A 13,309-nucleotide genomic window follows, 5' to 3' on the forward strand; every position below is an offset into this window, starting at 1 on the left:
AGATACGATTTTTTATTTCATATTCCAATTCTACAGTGATTTTATAGCTGTTTAATTTGGCACCCATATGTATGTGTTCGTACTAAATTCTATCAAATTATAATAAGCAGTGCATTCATAGTTTCAGGCTGTAGGGAACATTCTTTTTCCATCCCAGTAGTTGATTGGGATGGAAAAACTGAGCCTCACTGGGAGTAGGGGTTGGGGTTGACACATTAAAACCAGGAAGAATAATATAGTAATTATGAACACAGTTTTTCAGTGCTCTGGAAGATTGAGTCCCAGTTAACCTTTTGGTTGGAAGCAAAAGGTAAACACAGGTAGAACTGATTTAAATACTGAAAAAAACTGGCCATTTCTTTTCTTTCCAGAAAAACGCTGTTTTGTACACAGGTGTATCAGTGTAGGTTTTACCTTTCTGGCAATGTGTACAATTTATCTGCAAGCTGAGTTATGACCAAAGGTAGATGTAACCATTTTGCTACTTTCAAATTAGCCAGCATCAAACGATGGTTAGTAATTGAGTGAGAAAGGTCATTCCTATTTCTGTCTTACTTTGTGATGCAATAATTTCCAAGCCATCTGTTCTTTGGGATATTTATGCAGAGGAAATGAAGAATTCTGAGATTTATGCAGAAACCTTAGAATCCATCCAGAGCTCACCCATAAGCCTTCAGAGCACATCAGACAGACATGAGATACCCCAGGACAAAAGCAAACCAGAAATACCCAAGAAGGAAGTGCTCCAGACAGTATATCTCCCCTGAATACCTGGCTGTGTTCTTTTGTATCTAATCTTTGACTATTTCTTCAATGGGGAATTCTTAACCTCATAAATTAACTTGCAGAATCACGCTATCAATGATAATACAACTAGAATTCTAATCCTCCGTGAAAACCAAATCAATTTAGAATATAGACCCCCGCCCCCCACCAAATACTAAAACACAATGAAGGATGAAGTAAAGAATTCCTATATTTCCCAAGGGCCAAAAAAGCAGGAAAAGACAAATTCAGACAACTAGAACTTCTCTTCTGGAGCTAATTTTTGTTCATTATCTCATGTTTTATGGTCAGCAATTCAGACTGCGGGTTGACAAACACCACTTACCCGAAAGCAGTCGGCTGTGTCAGCTGGAGCAGAGGTTGCCTGAGCGATTTCTGATTCCGTTATGCTTTGAATCAACATTTGGCCAACGTTGAAATGCCAAGAGGGAGTGCAGCTGTGAGCGAAACCAGTTTCGCTGGTGCATCCGGCAGACTCATAAGCCGTGTTTTTATGGCAGGGCCTGGGTTTAATTTTCTTAGTTTGACAAAATCTGACTGTCTCTGGCAGAGCAATCTGTCCATTTGACACATTTGGCAGAATATGAAGAACAGGTAATGCAGCAAGGGACTCAACAGTTTTAAGATGCTTCAGTGAAAAGCGACGTTACATCGAAATGTGCAATATTCTGGGGAAAAGGATTTGAAGGCCCTTTTTATGCGCGATCATAGAACACACTTGGTGTTCAAGGTGAGTTCTCTACTCCCACTGCTTCACATATGGCGGAAAAGGGGCTCCTTAGGGTATATGGGAAAATGAATTGGGTTCTTCACAAATTTTACTGGGCCCCAAATCTAGAAATTCTCTGCTAATATCCATCATTTCTTCTCTCTGTAAATCTGAGAAAATGGCCTCAAGAAAGAGTTTTGTCATATAGTGTATACGTGCAGTCAAACTGTAACAATTCTACCTAATAAAACTGAAAAATTAAAAAAAAAGTTTTGTCAGCCTTTGCCCAGGGATCATTACTTATGAATTTATTTTACGTTAGCACCCCCTTAATGCACAATTTCAGTTACCCACCGTCAACCACAGTCCAAAAATGCTCCACGGAGAATTCAACAAATGAGCGATTCGTTAAGGTTCAAATCTCGCGCCCTCTGAGTAGCCCGGCGAAATCTCGCGTGTTGCTCTCCGGCGTGAATCAGCACTTTGGGAAATCCCCGCCTCACCTCAGCCTCCATCTTGGTTCTCAGGGTGGCGTCTTGCTATCCGAGCGCTTATGTTCGAATAACCATTATTTACTTAATAATGGCTCCAGAACGCCGAGAGGAGTGATTCTGGCGGTTCGGATATGCTGGAGAGAAGCCGCCAAGTGCTTCCTTTGAGGGAAAAGGTGGCTTAATAAGGAAAGAAAAGAAGTCGTTTGACAAGGTTGCGAAGACCTATGGTAAGAGTGAATCTTCTGGAAATTATGAAGAGAAATTTGCGCTAGTCTTGCTGTCGCAGCTCAAACTGCAGTTTTCTGACAAGTGCTTAAGTGCTTAGTGAAGTGCTTAAGTACTTAAGTGCTTAGCGGTAAATTTGTACAATAAGATATTTTGAGAGACACTACATTCACATATTTTTATTACAATATATTGTTATAATCTGTGTAATTTCTGGTTATTGTTGTTAATCTCTTATTGTGCCTAATTTATAAATTTAATTTTATCGTAGGTGTGTATGTATAGGAAAAAAAACTAGTGTATATGTTGGCTTGGATGCTGCTCATAGTTTCAGGCGTTCACTGGAGGTCTTGGAACATAACCGCTAAGAGTAAGGGGGACCTGCTGTATAAAGTACTTTACCAGAAAGTATACAGATATATAGAATCTAAATTAAGGGTAGATGGTTTTTAATTTTGGAAATGAGTTTGAGGATTCAGCATTTTTACTTGTTCTGATTAATTTTCTCACAGTGTCTAGACTCTGTTGGGTTATGTATGTAATAAGGTTTATCAACATTCTCACAATAAGACTGAGAATATTGGCATCATTTGAACAAGTACTTTGACCACAGGTGTTTGTGAGCTTTCAACTAGCAGGACCGTGTTCATGCAAGGAGGATAAAAGGGGATTGTGTTCTCCAGAACCTAAAGATTCAGAATCTGTGAAAGAAATGAAACTGAAACTAAACCAAAACAGCTCTGTTCTCACTTTCTATCACCCAACAAAATTTTATAATTATTGTTGTGTATCTAATGTTAAGATGTAAGTCATTCATGTCTCAATTCTCTTCCTATGTGAACTACTGCTTTATGGCTTTCAGAATTCCACAAGTCCCAGGTGAGTTGGTTTTTCTGAAAGATATAAAATGAAGTAATAAAAATAGCCAGTTGATCTAATTGCAGAGAGCTCAGAATGTCAGTGGGGTATGCACTGTGGTTAAATATCAAGGCAGCACTTGTGATGAGGATTGTTGTGAGAAAGAAGGGGAAATTGGATGGTCACCCTTTCTCAAGCCAGCCATGGAAACAGTCTGAGAGGTTACCAGAATTTTTTCCATGCTCACTGAATTCGTTTCAGCTTAAGCCTTCTCTGGTAATTCAGTCAGAGGGATGTGAACCCACAATATAATTTAAAGATCATTTTTGTTGTTAAAAAGTTCTAGGTGTAGGCTAGTCACTAGAAGATTTCAAACCCAATTTATAATCTCCCTCATTCTTTCGCCTTCCTCCAGTTTTTTGTTTGTTTGATTTTAGTTTTAAAATCATTCCCTGGGTATACGAAGAGGCACAGTGCTCTGAGCTGGGGTCTTGAACAGAGATGTTTCAGAAAAGGCACTTTATTTGTGTTTTGTCTGTTCTTTATTAGTCCTTTGTAACCAAGAATTTCCAAATGCTCAGTAACATATCAATAGGATAGCTTCATAAAACTCATAGGTAAGAGCAGATTAAAAACTTTTTTCAGAAAAAACCAAAGTGCTGCCAAACCCCAGAGGCTTCATAAGAATCATGGGGCTTGAGAGCTGAAATGGTCCTTGGAAATGGTCCTTGTGTTCAAATGATAAACTAGAGTCTCATAGAGGTGAAATGAATTGCTAAGATCAAACAGATACATTTTGGAAGTGATCTTTTCATCCCATCCCAGCACTCTTTCCGTTTCCAGCTGGGTGGTGTGGGGGATAGTGGAGCAAAAGTTCCTGTTAAAGCAGCAGGAAAAAATAATTAAATACAGTGTCAGAGGCTGTCTCTTTAACTTATGCCTCTATGCTGTGTCCATTTGCAAATTTGACAAGCTAATGTGTGTGTGTATGTGTGTGTTCATATTAAAAATGTTTCTCATTTATTCCCTCCCACTCCCTTTCCCCAGTAACCAGACTGGGACATTGTGCTGTATACCAGAGACTGACACATTGTAATTGACCGTACTTCAATCCTGCGCAAAATACGGTATGGGAGACTCTTGAATGTCGTTATGAGAACAGTCAGACCATTCTTGAGAAACCTAGTTTATAATAAAACTCGTAGTCTTCAGTAATTATTACTCTTTTCCGTTAAAGGCTCAGAGCTTATCCTTTTGAAATTTGGCAAAGGAACATCAGGCTCTCTGGCCTGGTCTTGATTCTTTGGTCCCCTTTTCAACTATAGAATATTTTCCGTTTTTCTTCAGTTTTTCCTTAAAGAACTTTTGGGAGTATCTGGAAAGCAGCTCAGAAGTCTTACCAACAGCAACCTGGGGATTCTGTGGACTGGCCCACCTGGGCTCTGCCAGGCAGACACCCCCATGGGAGACTAAAGAATGAAAGGAGGTAACTGAGGCAGTGATCACAAGGGGGAAAGGCTGGATGTGTTGGAGATACCTGGTTTCCCTGGGATGCTCTGGAAGAGGGTTAAGTGACAGATCCCTGAGTGGCAACCAGAAGTAGTTTCCTTGCCCTGCCAGAGATTCTGTAAATAATCTAGTACCCTATAATAAAGCCGTTTCAGTTTGTATTAATCTGCTTAGGCTACCGTAACAAAATGCCGTGAACTAGGTAGCTTAAACAACAGAAATTTATTTTCTCATAGTTCTGGAGGCTGTGAAGTTCCAGACGCAGGTCCGACAGGGTCAGTATCTGATGAGAGCTCTATGTCTGGCTTGCAGATGGCCACTTCCTTGCTGCGTCCTCACATGGCAGAGAGAGGGAACAAGCTCTCTGGTGTCTCTTTCTATGAGGACGCTGACTCTATTGGATCAGGGCCCTATTCTCATGACCTTAATTACTCCAGTAAAGATCCCATCTCCAAATAGAGCCACACTAAGGTTTGGGGCTTCAGTGTGTGAATTGGGGGGGGGGGGCACAATTCAGTCCATAGTATGGTCTAAACTAGTAGAGTGAATTCTGCTTTTGTCAACGAAAACCTTCACCAAAATATACTAGGAGTACTTCTGTGTTTTAAAACTTGAACTTATTTGGAAGAGCTAGATGCTTTTGTACAATCTTCTCATCGAATTTGGTCTTGATTTTTTTCTATCAATGTTAAATACAATAAATGTCCCTTAATGTTTAAAGAGTAGAAACAAAATAGAAGTTGAGAATTTTTCTTTTCTCTCCATTTTCAGTTACTGTATGATTTAAATTTTTCATAAAATTTTTTGGGGTACAATTTGCATGCAGTAAAATGAATGTACTTTTTATTTTTTAGCTATCACATCCAGAATCCCGGGCTGTTTCCAAACTTATTTAAATACTAAATTATTTCCTTTAATACAGTTTTTGAAACATTGAAGTGTAATTGGTTTACAGTATTGTTAGTCTCAGGTGTACAGCATAGTGATTCAGATTTTTAATGAACTCATTTTAAATGTGCAGTAAAATAATTTTGACCAATATATATAGCCATGTAACCACCATTGTATATTGGATATAGAACATTTCCATCACTCCAAAACATTTTCTTTTGTTCTTTCCCAATGATAAGTAGGTTTATAGGTAAGTTTATAAACTTGCAGCATAGCTTGGACCATAACCCACCCCAAGCAGCCCGTGACCTAATTTCTGTCACTATGGTTTGGCTTTGTCTGTTCTAGACCTTCATATAAATGGGACCATACAGCATGTGGTCTTTTATTCTGGCTTCTTTCACTTCAGTATTTTTGAGGCTTATCCATATTGTGGAGTGTATATGCGATCCATTTCTGTTTTATTTTCTGAGATGCATTCCATTGTATGGCATAATTTGTTTATTCACTGATGGATATTTGAGCTGTTTCTGGTTTGGCGCTGTTATTAACAGAGCTGCTGTGAACTTTTAAGTACAAATCATTTTGTAGATAAAAGTTTTCATTTCTCTTGTATGAATATCCAGGACTGGAGTGGGTCATAATGTAAGTTTACATTTAATTTTGTAGGAAACTGCCAAATGTGTTTCCAAAGTGGCTGTACCCTTTTACATCCCCACCAACGATATATAAGAGATCTAGTTGCTCCGTATTTTCACCAGTGCTTGCTAATGTCAGTCTTATTTCTTTAGCCATTCTAGTGGGCATGCAGTAATATCTTACTTGTGCTTTTAATTTACATTTCCTTTGTGGCTGGCGATACTGATGATCTTAAGCTCTGTATGCTGATGTGTGATCTTAAACTCTATTTATTTTATTTGGTTCTTATAGCTCTATATACCTATAATCTAAAATCCTTTTTTCTTAATTTTTTATTTTTTATATTTTTCCTTTCCTCTGGCTTTAGCGTGTCTTAAGCAATACTCATAATTCTCTTTCATATGTATCCTTAGTCACGTGCAAATCTTGCATTTACTGTTCATAACTTTTTGAATTTGAACCTATTAGAAAGATTCTTGTTATGCCACCTTGATTTCTAAAGGTGCCTCTTCATCTTCTTATGCTGTAGGTTACAATAAGAGCCAGAATTTCCTTTGAAATGATCCCCTTGCCTTATAGAATCATTGTAGAAGCTGCTGTTTTTCTAATTTTTTTTGAAATTTGCCTTGTAAGTTTATAAACTTCAGGTATAGATTGGATGATAATGCATTATAATTTTACATCCATTCAATCCTGTATTTACTAATTACAAAAATTGTGCATCATTCTGTGCCAGACATGATTCTGGGTAAAGGGGATACAGTCATGAACAAAGTGAATGTGCAGTGGTTGGGTGAGAGTCTAGATGCCATGTGACCTTCCAGATATTTTCTATTAGTTTTTTCATTGCAGTTTAACTAACTGTTGTGTGATTACTTGAACACATTTAATGAGTATTTGCATATACAAGGCTTGGCAGGGAAACAAAATGAATGAATAAATTCAATGAATTTTTAGCCTTTATATAGGGAATACTTACTAGTTGAGCAAAAATCACATACCAGGAATGTCAGTAGGTGCCACGGATTCCCTTGTCAGGAAAGTGAGACGTGGTCCCAGTCTTCGTCTAGTGGTGGGAAGGGGAGGTAGACATTATTCAAATAATCAGATTGACGTGGAATGAGAATCAGTGATAGGGAGCAATAAGAATACGTACAGGATGACCAAATATAGTGCATGGCACGTGGTGTTCAGGAAAGACCTTGCAGATGAGAAAATTAAATCTAAGAAGGAATTAACAGATAAGGAGAAGGGAGAGAACCTTGAGACCTTTATCCAGAAGGAGCCTGACATGTTTGAAAAGCTGAAAAAGGCCAGTGTGACTGGAGTTAGGGAACAAATCACACACTCAATTTTGCAATCTGGCTTCTACCTTGAATTCTCTCTTGGAATTGCTTCTGCCAAGGTCAACAGTGATCTTCGAGCTGTGAAATCTAGTGGATGCTTTTCATTCTTCTTACTAGGAATCTTTCCAGTAATTACCACTTCCTCCAGTATGAAACACCTGCCTTCTTTTTAGGATGCCACAACTGGTTATCCTTCTACTCATGACTCCTCAGTCTGCTCTCCTTTTGCATGATGGGTGAGTCTCCCCAGATTTTGGCTGCTCTCTGTCTTGCTGCTGCTCTGCCTGCCCCCATTTAGCCACGCGTGATGTCATCATGCATGATGTCTGTCCAACAGGAAAGTGCTGTGCTGTGCCTCAGTAGTTACAGTAACTGAAATGGGTCTTTTTAGGACTAATTGTATATCCAGGTTACAGTCAGGCAAAATATTTTTTTCTCCTATTTTATGTTTGTAACCTAAGTAGACCTTACTAATCAAAGCTTTATCCTTACTGTTTACTTATAATGTACCCAGCACTGTACTAGATGCTATGAAACAAGACACCAGAGATTTTCTGCTGTAACTGTCCTGCTGGATTCAGCTCACAGGTTACTTTTTCCATGAAACGTTTCCTGAACCTTGATGCTTAGTTAGGTACCCTCATTATGAGAGCTCATAGTACCGTGTGCTTTCTTCTTGCATATTTTATACCATATTGTGAGCATAAGTCTATTTTTAATCTTCGTTTCCAGATTGTGAGCCCCAACTTTATACATCCACATGCCTAATACACACACACATAGAGGTGTCTATCCTCATTATTCACAGATGCCTTATTTGCAAATTTGCTTAATCACTAAAATTTATTTGAAATACCAGAGATAAATAATCATGGTGTTTTTCAGTCATTAATAGACATGTGTAGAGTGGCAGAAAATTTGAGTCTCCTGACATGCATGTTCCCCACTGAGGTTGAACAAGGAGACACTCTGCCTTCTTGTTTTAGCTCTCACACTGTTAACGAGCTCCTTTTAACAGTTCATTTGGTGCTGTATTTTTTCAACTTTGTGCTTCTTTTGGTGGCTTTATTGTTTAAAATGGGCCCCAAGTAGTGCTGAAGGGCTGTCTAGTGTTCCTAAGTGCAGGGAGGCTGTGATGTGCCTTGTGGAGAAAATACAGTGTGATAGATGACCTTCATTCAAGCATGAAGCTCTGCTGTTGTCGAGTGTGAGTTCAGTGCTAATGAACCAAAAATATATACTAAATAACGTGTCTTTAAACAGAAACACACAAAAAACAAGGTTATGTATTGATCAAAATGAGGACAAAAATATTGTGACCAAAGGCTTACAGGAAATTAATCCTGCATTTCCCTAGGGAGTTCAGTATTCGCTAATTCAGTGTTCAGTGCACCTCTGTGGAACTTACGTAACTACAGCAATTAATGGGAATTGATTCTGTGTGTGTGTGTGTGTGGTGAAAAGATAATGAGAGAAATAAATAATGTACAGTAATTGTTCAAAAAAGGGAGAGTATCTTCTTGAAGGTATCAGAATATATTTCATAGACGAGTTGCTATTCATGATGATCCTTGAATAAAGTGTAGAATTTCAATAGGTAGAGTTAGAGCTAAGGAAATCCTAATAGAAGGTAACAAAACAAAGTCAGAGATCTTGGTACGTCCAGGGATATCTAGGTAGTTTAGCTCAAGATAGAGTACAGATACAGAGGTTAGTTGGTGCCAGTCTGTGTTGGGCCTTACGTGAGAGGGTAAAATGGTTTTGGTTTATTTATAATAAATAATAATAGTCATTACTAATTCAACATTTACCTTTGGGTTTAAAATAGTGCCTAACATTCTCTCTTAACTTTCCAGTAATATAAAAATAAAAGCTAAAATTTACAACACCCAGGGTAGGTCGGATAACAGTGCCAGAATTTGGAAGGAATTTCCGGCAACTAAAAGACTAATAGAACTAATTGCCTCCTGGAGACAAGAGCAGAGCTGCTGGTCCTGGCTCATAAATGTAAAGTGTTTAACTAGGCCATTATCTTTTCTATGTAAATGTTACTTTTGAAACAGCCAAAACATGATTCCTTCTTCCGTTAGACACACTAATATGCTGTGCTATCACCTCAGGAAACAAGTGGGGAGAAAGAACAGGCACTGTGGGAATGGCACTATCACAGTATGTCCTGGGTTGTGTATTTTTCTGTCTTAAAAACTTAAGCTTGTTTTTGTGTGTGGGGGGAGGTAATTATTTATTTATTCATTCTTGGAGGAGGTAGTGAGGATTGAACCCAGGACCTCATGCATGCTAAGTATGCACTCTACCACTTGAGCTGTACCCTTCCCCCCAAAACTTAAAATTTACCTAGAGATCAGGTGCATAGGTATTTGGGCTTTTATAACCCCAAACATGAATGGGCAGCAAAGGGGGGAGCTGTTGAAAACTCTAAAAGGGAGATTCCTATGGGAAGGTCCACACTGGACAGGAGCTGTGATCTCTGAGGGATGTTCTCAGTTTGAGGTAACACATAGAGAGTGAGCTGAGAGAATTAATACCTCAACATCATCCTTTCCCTTCCATCTGAATTCTTAGACTTTGATGAGTCCAACCAGAAGCCAGAAGGCAAGGGAGCATTTTGATTTAGTCCACGTGTATCAGGTCCCAGGGCACATAGGAGGGCAGAAAAGATTGGAAAATGGATCTGAAGTTACTGAAGGGGCGAACACACACACACATTGTGTACACAGCATAAATAACGTCTAGGGATTGGGCTTCTTAAAAACCACTTTACACTGTGATGTGCAGAATAATTCAGCTCAGCCTCTGACATGCCAGTAGTCCAGAATTCTGTTAATGGCTGTTACTAATTTTTGAAATCTATTATCAGGATTGATGAAATAGTCTAAATACCTTTTAGATTTAAGAGAATGGCTAAATATCTGACTTCAATAATTCAAAGCTAGGGCTGCCTAAATGTAGAACACTTGGCTCTTTGTAGAATAAGAGAATGATACATTCCAATGGACTGCCCTGAGTGAGGAGCTTACCGAGTGAAAAATGTTCTAACGCTAAATATAGAGACTTCTGTTACAGCTTCCCCTGATACATAAAAGGCTGGAGGTCATCCCTCTGTCCTTAAAACAGGAAGCTGAAAAACTGAAATCCAGCAACCTTTCTTGGATCTAGCAGAGAGCTGGGTGGGTTGCAGGGCAAACCACCATCCCTAAATCTGGAGAGACAGATGAATACAGAGAATCACAGGCAAGTGCATAGAACCGTGGCCAAGACCAGCTTACTTGGAGCAGAAGTAGTGGGAGCCAAAGACTTATAGGAACACATAAATGGTAAATTGTGATAAATTGCTAGAGGTAGAGTGTGGAATGATTTGAGAGTGAGACAGTCCTGGAAACCCTAATGTTAGGGGAGTCTCTGCACTCCAGATGGAGTTTAGACTCCCACCAGGACCTCATGATGAAAGACTGAGAGAGAGAGTCTCTTATGGCTCTGGCAGAAGGAAGGGAAGAGTAATCCTTATAAAATATGCCCAGAGCCTTCTCTATAATAAAGGCCAAGAATTTGGGGGAAAAGACCCCTGGGGACATATCCTACCTGGGGGAAAGGTACTTCTCTGACTTCAGCCCCCTCTAGCCTGGTATCACCATTGAAGGAGGGAAAAAAAGCTAAGAAACACAGGTGATGGTGACATCCCAGGAAAATATGCCAACTAAAAGCAAAGATTTAATCACGCAATTCTAAAATGCTTCCTACCCCTGACAGCTTAGCACTATGCCTGCAGGACTCCAGTGTAGTAACAGTGGATTACAGATGAAAGGGCTGAAAGACACTGATTCTATCTGAAAAGGCGTTCTTAAGGAAACACGAAGGCAGCCATAGATACACACAAAGAACACTGGAATAGTTTGAAGTCTCTGACCTCTATGGCTACAGCAAACACTAAATATAGCTCAGCTTCTAGCCAGATTACTGTAAATCCACACACCAACGGCCGTGGATACAGGGATAGAGATAGAGACAGAGAGATTATCTCTATTAATTAAAAATGAATCTTTTGTAATTAAAAAATTACAAGGCATGTGAAATAAAAACAGAGACAAAGCAACCATCAGAACCAGACTCAGAATGACATAGATTTAGGAATTAGCAGACAGGGAATGTAAAATAATGATGATTAAATGTTAAAGTCTCTGATTGAAAAAGCTGGACAACAGATAAAAACAGGTGGATAATGTTGGCAGAGAAATGAAAACTCTAAAAAAGAATCAAAAGGAAATTCTGTGGTGCTACTGCAGCTGGGAGGTGACTGGAATATGTTGGCCCCGTTTGAGGAGGGCAATGGGGTGCTTCCATGTGGACACCCACCGTGGGGCCAGTGTACCAGACCTTAGAGGAAGTGTTTATTGAAGTTCAGGTGCCTCCAGGACTCCTGCCCAGGATATCCAATGTGGCCTGAAAAGTTTTTTTAAAAAGGAAGTTCTAGAAATAAAAAAAATAGGGTAAAGGAAGTAAAAAAATACCTTTGATAGGATCATTAGTAGACAAGACACAGCTGAGGAAAGAATTTGTGACCTTAAATGTATGTCAGTAGAAATGTTCTAAACTACAATGCAAAGAGGAGAAAATAATAATAGAACATTCAAGAACTGTGGGACAATTATAAAAGGTATCACACACATCTAATTAGATTTCCAGAGGGAGAAAAAAGAGAGCCGGAAGTAGAAGAAATATTTGAAGTAATGATGGCTGCAAACTTGTGAAAATTAGGATAGACATCAAATCACAAATCTGGTTAACTCAGAGCACCCGGAAGGGTAAATATGATAACTATCAAAAATTTACACTCAAGGATATCATTCAAACTGCAGAAAACAAAACCTTGAAAGAAGCCAGAGGTGGAGAAACACTCTACTTAAGAAGGAAAAGGATAAGAATGACAGAATTCTCATCAGAAACCATGTAAGCAGGAAGAGAGTGGAATGGAGAGAGCAAAGAAAGAAAGAACAATAAAACCCCTACTAATTAAAAATTCTACGTCAGGAGAAATTATCCTTCAAAAGTAGAGGATAAATAAAGACTTTCTCAAACAGAGACTTAGGGTATTCATCACCAGGTGATGTGCTTTGAAACAAATGTTGCAAGTAGTTCTTCAGGAAGAAGAAAAATGATACATAAAGAGAGGAAGACCATTGGAGCAGGAGTAAAGGAAGGCAAAAATCTTTCACTTTTCTTATTCTTAATTGATCTAAAAATTAATAGCGTTGTTTAAATTAATAATAATAACAAAGTATTTTCACTGCTCTAAAAAACTTTGCTACTCCAGAATGGCATATGGAATCTCTTTTTTCCCTTGAAAAGAGGTTCAAAGCCTTCATGCTGATGAATATCTGTCATTATGCTTTTGTCCAGACTAGGTGAACTGTGGACTTTGGTGATTATGATGTGTCAAAGTACGTTCATCCTTAGTTATTAAAAAAAAAAAAAGTACCACTCTGGTAAATAAAAATAATGGCTATGCATATGTGTGGAGAGGGAGTATATGGGAAATTTCTGTGCCTTCCTGATAGTTTTGTTGTAAACCTAAAACTGCTATTAAAAAAAGTCTTCATAATAATAACACTGTGATTATAGTTTATGATTAAGTGAAATAAATGATAGTGTACTGGTCTGCTCGGACTGCTATAACAAATACCACAGACTGGGTGGCTTAAACAACGAGTATTTATTTATCAATGTTCAGGGAGCTGGTGAATTTAGGACAGAAGTGCTGTTCAGCTTGGTTCCTGGTTGGGGATCCTCTTACAGGCTTGCAGACAGCTCCTTTATTCCTGTGTCCTCACCTGGTT

The 13,309-nt window shown here is 38.7% G+C and overlaps 1 long non-coding RNA gene across 1 annotated transcript in view; it reads right to left on the minus strand.

The window, feature by feature from the left end:
• Positions 1 to 533: 533 nt before the first annotated feature.
• The window catches only part of LOC116660042, a 47,928-nt gene continuing 35,152 nt past the window's right edge, over positions 534 to 13,309 (minus strand). Inside the window, exons 2-3 of the long non-coding RNA XR_004315392.1 lie at positions 7,113 to 7,177; positions 534 to 2,166 (exon numbers count right to left, since the gene is read on the minus strand). This is a non-coding gene — a long non-coding RNA (uncharacterized LOC116660042). The remainder of the gene's footprint in view (positions 2,167 to 7,112; positions 7,178 to 13,309) is intronic.

Source organism: Camelus ferus, chromosome 26 (assembly GCF_009834535.1).
Source record: "Camelus ferus isolate YT-003-E chromosome 26, BCGSAC_Cfer_1.0, whole genome shotgun sequence".
Classification (NCBI taxonomy): Eukaryota; Metazoa; Chordata; class Mammalia; order Artiodactyla; family Camelidae; genus Camelus; species Camelus ferus.